Below are 12526 nucleotides of genomic sequence, written 5' to 3'. Positions count from 1 at the left end.
CTTTCAATTCATCGTTCGTTCGGCAGACGTTTTCCAGACTTTTCCTTCGATTTTTCGGGCTCAAAAACATCACAACGGATTTTCAATTTGTGCCGAAAAACTAACGAACTGTAGAAGTGACACATTTTTCATCTAGTGTATGGCACTATTAGAATGCACGTGTAAAATGTTTGCAAAATCTGTGTGCGCCATTATTTCTGAATTCCAGGGTATGCGTTAATTTGAATGCAAGAAATAAGTGTGTTTTCAAGAAAGCCTACCGTTTTTCTAATGCACAGGTAATAATTAGTATGTCAGAAATCAATTTGTTCTTTCTACAATGAACAAAATCATAGTCTTCGAAGACCCCGAGCGTTCCCCTCAAACACAGGAATCCCTCCTACTGTGGAAAGTGACTGGACAGAAGCGCATGCGCAATGAACGCATCACGGCTACTCCGTGGGCGGAGACAGTGTACGGTCGCTGGAGTCTGACGCGCATGCGTTGTGTGGTTCTCGCCGTTCTCTCTGCTCGGAGCCCGTGAGCTCCGGAACCGGAAGTTTTCCCGGGATCTTCCCGACCTGGAGTGCAGCTGGCGCCTCGGGAATAGAAGAGATGTACAATGTGGGTATGCTGTGTGCAGTCAGTGGGGTGTTTGCTTTCAGAGGAATGAGTGTGCTTGTTGTCTGTATACAGTATATATGTTGTCTGTGATAGGAGCCAGTACATTCCTTGGCAGTGGCTCCTCTCCATGTACCGTTGGATGTTGTTGCGATGGCAGCACCCATTGGCATGCCTGGCTCAGCTCTGCTGTCATCTCATAGGAGTTCTGTTCCCTGTTATAAGAACACAGCTCAGATTTTTTTAATAAGAGTTTGCTTTTTTGTTTTCTTTTGTGTATTTTCTATTTCATTGACCTGATCATATCAACTTGTTATTGATCTGTGCGATTTCTAATTGATTTCATCCCACTGTCACATGTGTAATTTGCTCTTCTTTATATCCCATCTTATCATCTAACGGGTTGATATGGGAAACAAAAATATATTCCCGTCTTTCCGACGCTTTGTGCCGCAATGCAAAATCGTTTTTCTCTTATCGTCCATGGACGGACACAGCTCCTTAAATCTTGACAAGTGGGTTATGTTCCCTGTTTACAGGAGAGGACCCTCTCCTGTAAACAGGGAACATAACCCACTTGTCAAGATTTAAGGAGCTGTGTCCGTCCATGGACTTCAGAGAAAAGGATTTAACGGTGAGTACAAAAAATCTTATTTTTTTTTTGTGGTTGTCCTTCCATGAATGGCAAGGCACACATCCCATCCCTTCGCTAGTCCTGACTACGTTCTATTCATCGCTCTTCGTTTCTGAATTTCCGTCCATGCTGTCTGCTCAGTCTGGGTAGGAGTAAATGCCAATTCCAGTGTGAGTTTGCCTAATCAGCCAGATGATCATTAGAAAAAAAAAAAGTTTTTTTATTGGAAAGGAATGTCTGTTAGTAAATTGATGTAACCTACAACGCAATCTTCTCCATAAACTAGAAGTAGTAAGTAAGGAGTCTTCTGTAATAATAGAGCAGGGGGTCTCCAAACTATGACCCTCCAGTTAGTTGTTCACGAACTACAATCCCCATCATACCTAGTCATGTCTGTGAAAGGTAGAGTTTTACAATGCCCCATGGGACATGTAGTTCAGCAACACCTGGGTGGGAGCCCGTAGTTTGGAGATCCCTGGTATGGACAGTGAGGCCCCTTGTACGTGGGGCCGTCCAGCTGTAGTGTTTTCTTCCAAGGGTTTTGGTGAGCCCAGGAGGAACCGGTGTAACGTGCAGCCTGTCAAAGTCTACGGCAGGCTGGGCTGAAGGCGGTGCCAAGTGGGACTTGTATTTAGGGGCCCTGTGTGTTCTAGGATGAAGGTCCGGAACACAGGTCTTTTGTGAGTGGGCAGCTTTTTATTAAGGAAGAGATGTGCTATGTCTCTTCTACAGTAATAGGGAGTGATGGGTGTCCCGGAAGCCGCACATCAAGTCAAACCCTGCTGTGTGATAGTGAATGTCAGTCTCGGCCTGGACTCCCGCCAGGCCACACTCCCAACACATTTCACCCTGGCTACCAGAGCTTACTCAAGGGGATGGACTGAGATGTGTTGGGGGCATGGCCTGGTGGGGGTCCAGGCTGAGACTGACATTCACTATCACACAGCAGGCTTTGACCTGACGTGTGGCTTCCGGGACATCTATTACTCTCTACTATTGCCTGGAGTATAGACAAGCTTCATGGCAAGTGAGGAGTGAGCCGCTAGCTCTGGGGCACAACGATGGATTGAGATCGGGCTTAACACAGGGGGTGAGCAGAACATGTGGAGTAGGGAACTGGCTGTGAAGCTGAAAGGGTTCCCTTACTACGAATGGCAGTGGCAGCACCCGATAGCTGATGGAAACATTGGCTAGGGTGCCGACATCACTGGATTCCAGGACAGGTAAGGGCTCTTTCACACGGGCGGCCCGTTCAGGTTCGCCTGCCAGTTTTTTAGGCGGACCTGAACCGGCACTCCGTGCTTCTCTATGGAGCCGCGGATGTCAGCGGTGACATGCCCACTGACATCCGAACCCGCTCCGATCAGCCAAAGTGTGACGGAGGAAAAACCTACTTTTCCATCCGTCGATCGGATCGGGTGAACACGGACAGACGGTCTGTGTTCATCCGATCCCCCCCATAGGGGAGAGCAGGGGAAAGACAGGGCGGTCCCTGCACAGTGTGCGGGGACCACCCTGTCATCCGCTGGCTCAGCGGGGATCAACGGAGCGATCCCCGCTGAGCAAGCAGAGGTTCACGGGGCGGATCATTACTGATCTGCCCCGTGTGAAAGGGGCCTAAGTGTCCTAATATTAAAAGTCAGCAGCTACAGTATGTGTAGCTGCTGACTTTTAATTTTCTGCTGGGGGGCGGAACTCCTCTTAGTAAAGTAAAATAGTAAATATTACCAAAAGGAGGTATGAAAGAAGGAAGACTTTGAACAGGGTGGATATAAATCAATAATTAAAAAAAAAAAAAAAAAAAATATTTATTTTTATTAATCTTATTTTAATAAAATGTTTTTGTAGTAAAAATCTATGTAAAAATCGCTTCCTATTTTAAGATACATTAATAATTTTGTTTGTTCAGTATGATATGGAGCTTAGTTATGTAGCATGAGGCTGTACATACTGCAATATTTACATTTTTGGTAAACTCATTCAGTGAATGCAAGCTGAGATAACATGCACTGCATTCGCACAATTTCACAGTAACCATGAGATAAAACACAGTAAAGGAATATTCCTTTATCCGATTGTTTTGAAAATCTATGTACACTACAAACTGTATGATTAAATGGGTTCTGATATCGCTTTTTTACTAACCTGACCACTTATTATTCTAAATACGAAACCTTAATTTTGTTTTCAAATATTAAAGCGTCTAACTACCAGCAATAATGAGTCTTACATTTAAAGGGCACCTGTCATTTCAGATCCATCATGGCAGTGCCTGTCAGCAGGCATCCACTCACTTGCTGCCACCACGTCCCTCACCTTGTTGTGTCACTGCCGCACCACCAGCCGTCTTACTAAAGTGAATGGGTCTGTCGGTGAGTCAACAGCGGGTCAGAGGACAGAAATGACAGTTGCTCTTTAAAAATGATGATTTAAATCAAGTTGATTTAAATAAAGCCTTTTTACTAGTGATTTAAATCAAATCCCCTTGCCAGGGAACAAAACTGTAATATATTGCATGTGTTGGGGGAATGATCCTGCATCTTTCCTGTCCAGCTTCTGTTTACTTGCTGTGCTGTATCTGGAGGCGCAGTGTTGTCACTCTAGGGCAGAAAGTGCGCTAAGCGAGACATACACACATAGATTTTTCTTGTTCATCTTTTGGCTGAAAAAGAGAAATCCAATAAGCTCCAAGGAGCAGAGTCTCTGATTTCTCCTGTATTGAATTGTAACTTTACTGTCTGCCCTGTAAAGCGCTGCGCAAACTGTTGGCGCTATATGAATCTTGTATAATAATAATGGTTTCCCCCATCCACACTAAACAGCCTGGACAGAAGAATCTCCTCTTGCCATCTGTTGTATTCTGTCAGCTGGCTCCATCAGCTGTCTGAATATCCAGGAGGTTGGACCCTCCATACAGACTTGTGGTCAGGAGTCTGTGCATTGTACCCATGATGCACTGGTCACAGCTGCGATGTTCTGCGGCCTTCCAAAATGTAATAAATGCACTTTATTGTATTGCTGTGGGTACATTTTGTTACATTCCTTGGAAAGGTGGACTATGCCTTTTTAGGATCATGGAAACAAATGGTTCAGAGCATCATTTTCATAGGTTTGTAAAATAAAAACGTTCTTAGCTTTGCTACCTACTATGTGTGTTTCCTTTTGTATTGTGATAAATAATGACCTGAAGTACTAAGAAAGCTAAGATGTAAATACAATATTTTGTGTGTGAGACTCCAGAGACATGGCGGCATTATACAGGTCTTGAATGCAGACGCAGTTGTTTGATTTTGGAAAGCTTTGTTGAGATGGGGGCTGGAAGGTCTTGCATGCTTTGTTAGGGTGGGGGTGGGATATCAGGTGGAGCTTGTAACATTTGATGTCTGCAGGCAGCAACATTAGGGGCACACAGAGCTAATTCATGATTGAGTGTTGGTATTGTACTCGGCAATTCTGTATACCATTTCGCCCCCAAAGTCAGGGGGTACCCAGAGGTGTCAGAAATATGTGCTGAGCAACCTCTTTCCATATCGCTTCTGTGGTTCCAGAGATGGTGGAGCCGATCACTTATGTGTTTGGGATTGGCTAGGATTTCCTGCGCTAGACTCAATGTGCTTTATTGTGAACAGCAAAAGCAATGAGAGGCTGACAGCGAAGGCTGTTTGCATGTAATCAGATGTTCACTGATTACCTGTGGATGATTTACCCAGGATGCAAAAAGTCTGATCATCCACAGATAATTGCTGAATATCTGATTACACATGGATGGCCATGACTTTCAGCCTCTTGTTGCTTTATAAGGGGCTGTTTCGCAGGCAACTTCATTAAAGTGGTTGTAAACCCTTACAGACCACTTCTACCTACATATACGCCTAGATTAAAGAGGAAGTAAACCCTCCCAATTTTTTTTTCTAAAAACCGTGAAAGAGAAAGGCATAATGAGCTAGTATGCACAGCATACTAGCTTATTATGTGGCACTTACCTGAGATCGAAGTCCTCCTCGGTCCCGTCCACCGCCACGTCCCCTCGGAGCTTCTTCCTGTTATCGCCGCTCCGGCACTGTGATTGGCCAGAGCGGCGATGACGTCACTCCCACGCATGTGCACGGGCCTGGCAGATCCCCGCACATGCGCGGAATACGGCATTAACCCTGTTATGCCATTCACAAAAACCGACACGATCAGTGCGCCTGCGCCGGTGCATTCCTTACTGCAAATATCCCCTTAACCGTGTAGGTTAAGGAGATATTTCTTGCAACTACAGGTAAGCCTTAATCTAGACTTATCTGTAGGTGCGAGGTTAAAGGGAGGGTTTACAACCACTTTAAGGCTTACCTGTAGGTACAAGAAATATCTCCTAAACCTACACAGTTTAGGAGAAATTTGCAAAGACATGCACCGATGTCTACGGTGCAGGCGCACTGAATGTGCCTCTTCTATTGGCAATCATGCCGTTAGTGGTGGCACCAGTGACGTCATTGTGGATCCAGCCAGTCACAGCGCCGGAGCCACGATACCTGGAAGTCACTTCGGGAGAGACGGCAGCGACAGAGGAGGCGAACGAGGATAGCTGCGGGGGCTTCGATCCCAGGTAAGTACTTCATATTGAGCTTGTTTTGCAGAGAGTATTTTTTTATTTTTTTTTAACAAGGCTTTACAATGAGATTATCGTCTTTTTTTTTTTTTTTTTGTGCATGCTAGTCTCATTGAAAATGAAGAGGTTACTTAACTTAAAAATATTCTCTTACGACAGAATACAACTTCAGAAATGTTGTAATGTGCTTAAAACCAGAGCTCTCTGGAAAATGGATCTTTAGCTGGCCACCCCGCTGTCAGAATACCATTGCTCAGTGGGGGGGGAGCGTTTTTTTTGTTTAACTTGCTGGTTTAACGAATAAACATGACTCATCTTAAGGCAGCCTTAAAGTGGAAGGTTAGGCAAAAACGAACTAACTCTAATCCTACTCTTTGCCACAATCTAAGACTAATCTAATAAAATCGCTTTACTTGCCTGTCCTGCAGCGATCGGTCCGGTCTCCAGCGGCGGGTGCTAGAGAGAACCGATAATGGCTCTGAAATGCCTGGCAAGTGGTGTCACCCATAGACTTACTATTGGGCTTCTGTTGTCGGCTGCCTCTCCTGCACATGCCGCCACTGACAGCTCAGCGTGGGATTGGACTGGATCGGCTGCAGAACAGGTAAGTACAGCAATTTTTATTTGTTTTTGGCTTTACAGTACTAGATAGATTAGTCTTAGAATGTGGCAAAGAGTAGGATAAGAGTTAGTTTTTGCGTAAACTTTCACTTTAAGGCTGGTACAAACTGGCTGAAGATCGGACATTCCTCCAGTGTGTACAGCAGCCTGGAAAACCAGTAGCTGATCAGCATCAAATCTGCGCTGGCAGCCAATGACTGCGAGCACTGACCAGTGTGCTCTGGCGGGGGGAACACAATAGCACAGTGATTGATGTACTAATATTGCATAGTTAGTACAGTGATCACCTTGTTTTTTTATCGCTCAGCCCACTGGGCCCTGTGTGTACCAGGCATTGATTTCTTGTTGTGTCACATGAAGGTATTTTCACACCTTCATCTCACCAAGAGGGAAACCCAAATGACCTGCTCTAGCCTTGTAGTGTAGCTGTAGAAGCTGTCTGAGTTTAGTGTAATGGTATTTTGTCTGTGAAATGACTTAGCTACATTCCAGCATGGAGCCACAATTCTAACCTCAGACAGTTAATTGGGGGAGGAGGGAGCTCCGCTAACAAATAGATCCCATTTCAAATCATTTGTCCCACAGCTCTCAAGTGAAACGGATATGACTCCTTTGTGGGAACAAATTCACGTCTATGGACCTGAGGACCTTCTTCATTTTAGTACCTGTTCCTGAAGCTCTGTACACAGTGGAATATTGGTCTTCTCTTGTAGACTATGATTGATGGAATTAGGGAGTAGGTGGTTTTTCAGTCACCTAGCTGTAGATGACACCTTGGTCACAGGTAGCTTGGTGGGTGGCCCAGAAGCACCTCCGATTCACACATCTTAGGCTGGATTCACACCTATGCATTTTTATTGCTTTATGCATTTTGCACTATAGAATGTGTTCCATAGGAAACCATGTTAAATGGACTGTAGTGCAAATCTGCAAAAAGCACTAAAAATGCATAGGTGTGAATCCAGCCTAAGATGAAAAACCTTGGCATGTATGATTTCTCATACAGATAAAGACTGACTGAGAAGCACAGGCTCATGGTGATCACAATCTTCATAAAAGGGGGGGAGGGGATCTGGTTTGTTCAACACAGATTAACGATTTCCTCCAGTACTTGAGGAACTGCAAGGGGGATGATGATTTTCCAACAGGAAGGCCGTACGCTGCCATGTACTAGAGAGCCCATATATGTGTAGACTTGTGCAGATCACGGAAGGCAAAGAATTCCAGCTTTACAACCACTTTAACCCTTTTCAGCTGATGTATATGTAAAGTACAGATTGTATTGATTTATTTGCATCCCCTGAGGGCAGGAACTGATGTGAATGTACATTATGTAAAGTGCTGTGGTAATTGTTGGTGCTATATAAATATCGGTAGTACAGTAATCATACAAATTGTGTGTTTGTATAGTTGTGACATATTGTGCAGTGCACTGAAGAGAGGCATTCCCATTGGGGTAACCTGCTCTAATTTGCCTACCACATTTGTACACGCATTGGGATCAATTTTGGGTAAAGCCCATTTACTGACCCCCCCCCCCCCCAAACCTAGGAGAGTAGCCAGAGGACACCACCACAAACACCAGAAAATCTTATAAACAGCAGATAAATTCCTTGGAGGTGTTTGAGCTGCTGACATAGAGCTACAGTATAAGTTTAGATCTGCTAGTACAGAATAAAGCTGGCCATACATTGGGTACATTTCATGTGGTTCCTGATTAAGGCTCGGTTCACACTTGTGCAATGTGGGAACCAGCGCGATTCCAGTGCGGGTGCCCTCTGCGAACCTCTACGGGTGTCAATTTAAATTAATGACACCACCAGATAACAGTAAGAAATGTCAAATGGTACAGGAATCGAAACGCATGGGTGTTCAGACGCATGGGATAAGATTCCAGTGCAGATCAAAAAAAAAGGGCCCTACCCCATTTTGGTGCAAATGCAATGAATTTGCAATGCACAGACATCGCATGATATGTGCTCAGCAAATGCCTGTGATGGCAATAGTGTGATCCCAGCCTCAAGTGGAACTACACTGCATCTAAGCACCACAAATCAAAACACTATTTAATATATATTTAAAGCAAACCCCCCATCCATCAATATCTCCAGGCTTCATTTTGCAGAGAAATCACTTTGTAAACGCACCATAGCATTTCTAGCCCTGGCCAGCTTAGGTAAGGGAAGATGATTCATGTAGCGTTTACTTCCAGGAGTCCATCTGCCAATAGCTCAGGCAAAAGGATGTACTTGGCTGCATAAACCCCTCCTTCCCTCCTGAAGACTCCTGGGATGTATGACATAATTTGCATAGGCCTGGAAACAAAAAGTGACTGAAATGTAAAAGAAAAAAGTTTTAAATGAGTAATTATTCGGGGTTGACCGATTTTATCAGGATGACCGATATTCACTTATTTTTTTTGAAGCATCGGTATGGATCACAAACTTGTGCATCACCCCGGTACCATACTTTAGAGCGGACGGTCGGCTTTCTTGTAATAACAACCGATGCGGCTCAGCAGCCTGGCTTGGCTGTTATTACAAGCAGTTGGAGGGGACAACCCCCCCCCACCCCCTCGCGCGGCTGCGCCCGGGTCTCCACTGGGAGGCCTGAGCGACCAGTTGACACGTCCGCCGGCTTGTTTAAGACCGAAATAAAGCAAATTGGCTTTGTTCAAGTCTCAGATCTAGTAACCTAAAAGCGGTGTCATGACATCACTTCCAGATTACTGACATCCTAAAGGCGCCAGTTTTAAAAAAATATAAAGTATTCAAAAAGGCAGATGTTGATGTTTTGAATACTTTCAAGTTAGGAGGAGGGGTTTGGGGTCTTATAGACCCCCTATCCCTCCATAAAGAGCACCTGTGCTGCCTATTACTGGCATTCCTTATGACAGCAATAGCTGATTAAAAATAAGTTTAAATCCACAGAATATCGGCACCTGATATTGGCCTGACAGGCAGCCAAAAAAATTGGTATAGGTCAACCTCTAGCAAATATAACATACCTTTTCTATGTATTTACTAATGCTAACGGCAAAAGAATTAAAAGTAGTCAATGTTAATTGAAAGAGTGAAGTCTCGCTTTAAAGCAAAGGTCCGGCTTAAAAAATAAATAAAGGGCAGCAGCTATAAACACTGTAGCTGCTGACTTTTAATAAGGAGACTTGCCTGTCCAGGGTACCCACGATGTCGGCAGCCAAAGCCAAGCAATCGCTTGGGTCTCGGCTGCCCCGTCGCCATCCTTGGTGAGGGAATATGGAAGTGAAGCGTTGCGGCTTCACTGCCTGATTCCCTACTGCGCATGCGTGAGATACGCAGCACTATGTGAATGGGCGGATGTCTCCTGGGACACACACAAGGTCCAAGAAGACATTGCTCCCCATTTGCGAGGAGGAGAAGAATGAAGACCACCGCAGACAAGGAAGTGGCAGATTGGGAGATCTGCGTAGTAACAGCCACTTCTGGTAAGTAATAGCCTTTTTGGCTATTTTTTTTAGGGTGGACCTCTGCTTTAACCTCATACCTGACATCCCTTGATAGAAAAATCAAAGGAGCTGGTCAGCCAAACGGTGCCTGCATCCAATCAGATGCAGCCACTTTTTGGGTATTTGACAGCTGGTGGGGCAAAATGTGAAAATACCATAGACACAGCAGGAGATTTGTCTGTCCATGCTGTGTATTGGGGATGGAGGAATTGCTTAGATGCAAGCTGAACAGAGAAAATCTACATGTATGGCCAGGCTGGTATTTATTTATTTTTCCATCCAGACTGGTGACTGAACGAACAATCTAATGAATGTCTCCATCCACAAGTGCAGGGGAACAAATCCACGGAGTCCCCGGGGATTAGTGTCAGAATACCTGAATGGCTAGGAGGGGGGAGGCCATTGGTGCCACTCGAGAGGCAAATTTTGTCTGGTTCATCGGGAAATGGGCGTAATTTGCAGAATTTATGGCCAGGTTAAGGTTTTTGTTGAAGTTCTGATTTTTTTTTATGGTTTATAATATAAATTCTTATGGTGCAGAGGTATAAATGGCAGGTTTAAGAAAAAAAGAAACAAAATCCTCAAAGGCTTGAATGTTTTTTAATAGCTGTATGTACTGTTAATGGGCAGTTGTGTGTGTAAAGGCATTGCAGATGCTGGGGTTTATTTTTATTGAGGTGTGCCTATTATTGTAAGGTAACATGTTGTGTGCGAGGTCTGCGACTTGCTGCACACAATAATCCCTCTGTTGTGTCTTTGTCATTTATTACTGCCAATGTTTTTCTAGCTCTTTGAAGTGGCTTGTGGAGAACAAACCTCCCCCTCGCAGTCTTATGGCGGCGGGCACATTTCCTATCGGCTCAATCCCCTGTGGACACCTACTTGCACTTAGAAAAATCAGGCTCTCCTTCCCCCACAGTGTAAAGATCAGCAGACAGATGTGTGTCATGTTGACTTCCAGCACACAAACCCATATGGACAGCTGTGTTGTACAATCACAAGGACGTTACCTCTTCACCCAGCAGGTGACTCCACCACTCCTGATCCCCCCTTTTTTTATGTCTGTATTCTTCTGCTATTTTTATTTTTTAACACAATACAGCAAATAGTTGGCTGTGATTCCATCCCTTGTTTGTGTTCTGGTGTGCTTTGTCTATTGGGATTTTTTCATGCGTATCTGTTTCTTTATTGTGTGTGTGAGCCATTCACATCTATACACCATGTCACTGTTCTAGGCACTGTCCAACCAAAACCGTTCTCTCTACATAGCGTGGGGGAGGTTCTAACCACTGTCAGGGTTTCTTGCTGTCCATGTCCCTGTTGATTGGATTTTCCTTCACTTCCTGTTCTCTCTGACACCTGTACAGGGAATGAGGGGAAATCTCTCCAGTAAGGATATGGAAGGTAATCCACACACTCTGACACCCTTCCCCATTTTCCTAAAACTTATTTTATTTGTCTGTATTCAGGTTGGCAAGATATCCTCTCACTTTCTCTTCTGACTCCCAGATAGGGATACAAATAGCAATGATAACCTTACTGCGTTGTTTTTCCATGCAGTGTTTTTACTTTCTTTATCAGATCATCCACCGCAGTTATTACCTTTTTGTATTACTTGACCCTCCCTCTTAGATTGTAAGCAGGGCCCTCTGATTCCTTTTGTACCAAATTGTATTATAACTATAATGCAGGGTTCGCCAAACCCCGGGCGCCAGGTCGCAATTGCGCTAGAATTAGCGACCTGGGGCAGCACAGCTGGGGTATCCTGTGTCTTTGTGCGCCCCCGCCGCGCCGGCCGATAATTGAGGCCGTGGCTTTGCGGCCTTCTGCAGGCTTATGCTTCCTTCTGTGATCTGACGCCATCTTGTGGTAGCCATTGATATGAGAAGACAACCAGCAATGCTAATGGAGCTTCCCCTTTCTGTTTTCACTGCCATCTCTTTCCCTTTAATTAGAACCCCCAAACATTATATATATATTTTTTTATTTTTTATTTTTTCTAACACCCTAGAGAATAAAATGGCGTTCGTTGCAATACTTTGTCACACCGTATTTGCGCAGCGGTATTACAATCGCACCTTTTTGGGAAAAAAATACACTTTTTATTTTTATTTTTTTCAGTAAAGTTATCCCATTTTTTTTATTTTTATATTGTAAAAAAGATAATGTTACGCCGAGTAAATTGATACCCAACATGTCACGCTTCAAAATTGCGTCCGCTCATGGAATGGCGACAAACTTTTACCCTTTAAAATCTCCATAGGCGATGTTTAAAAAATTCTACGGTTGCATGTTTTGAGTTAGAGGAGGTCTAGGGCTAGAATTATTGAACAAAAGGGAGTCGCGCTTCTAAAATTGTGAAAAGACACAAGATAAGTGTCAATAGAATAAATGACAATTATTCAGTGAATATAGGTGATAACATAAATGTTCATGACACTATCAATATGACATGATTATCTATAGTGCAATAAAGAAAAAATAGAAAAAATATAATAAAATAAGAAATATGAAAAGAGCAAAAAGATTTGAACACAGTCCCAAAATATATTGATGAAAACAGCAGTAGATCCCAAGGTGCAAAAAAAGT

The 12526-nt window shown here is 43.9% G+C and overlaps 1 protein-coding gene across 3 annotated transcripts in view; it reads left to right on the top strand.

Annotated features, from left to right (window-relative positions):
• Positions 1 to 454: 454 nt before the first annotated feature.
• Positions 455 to 12526, top strand: part of SPECC1L (sperm antigen with calponin homology and coiled-coil domains 1 like) — a 104371-nt gene continuing 92299 nt past the window's right edge. Inside the window, exons 1-2 of one of the 3 annotated variants that reach the window (XM_040349510.1) lie at positions 455 to 603; positions 3490 to 3606. The gene's annotated coding sequence lies outside the window, so the exon portion shown is untranslated. Of the gene's footprint in view, positions 608 to 3489; positions 3607 to 12526 lie in introns of all 3 variants that reach the window. The other 2 variants (XM_040349518.1, XM_040349501.1) reach the window with 2 other exon arrangements.

The sequence above is a fragment of the Rana temporaria genome, chromosome 1 (assembly GCF_905171775.1).
Source record: "Rana temporaria chromosome 1, aRanTem1.1, whole genome shotgun sequence".
In the NCBI taxonomy this organism is placed as follows: Eukaryota; Metazoa; Chordata; class Amphibia; order Anura; family Ranidae; genus Rana; species Rana temporaria.
The sequence above is the reverse complement of the archived record's forward strand: the minus strand, read 5'-3'. Positions and strand labels throughout refer to the sequence as shown.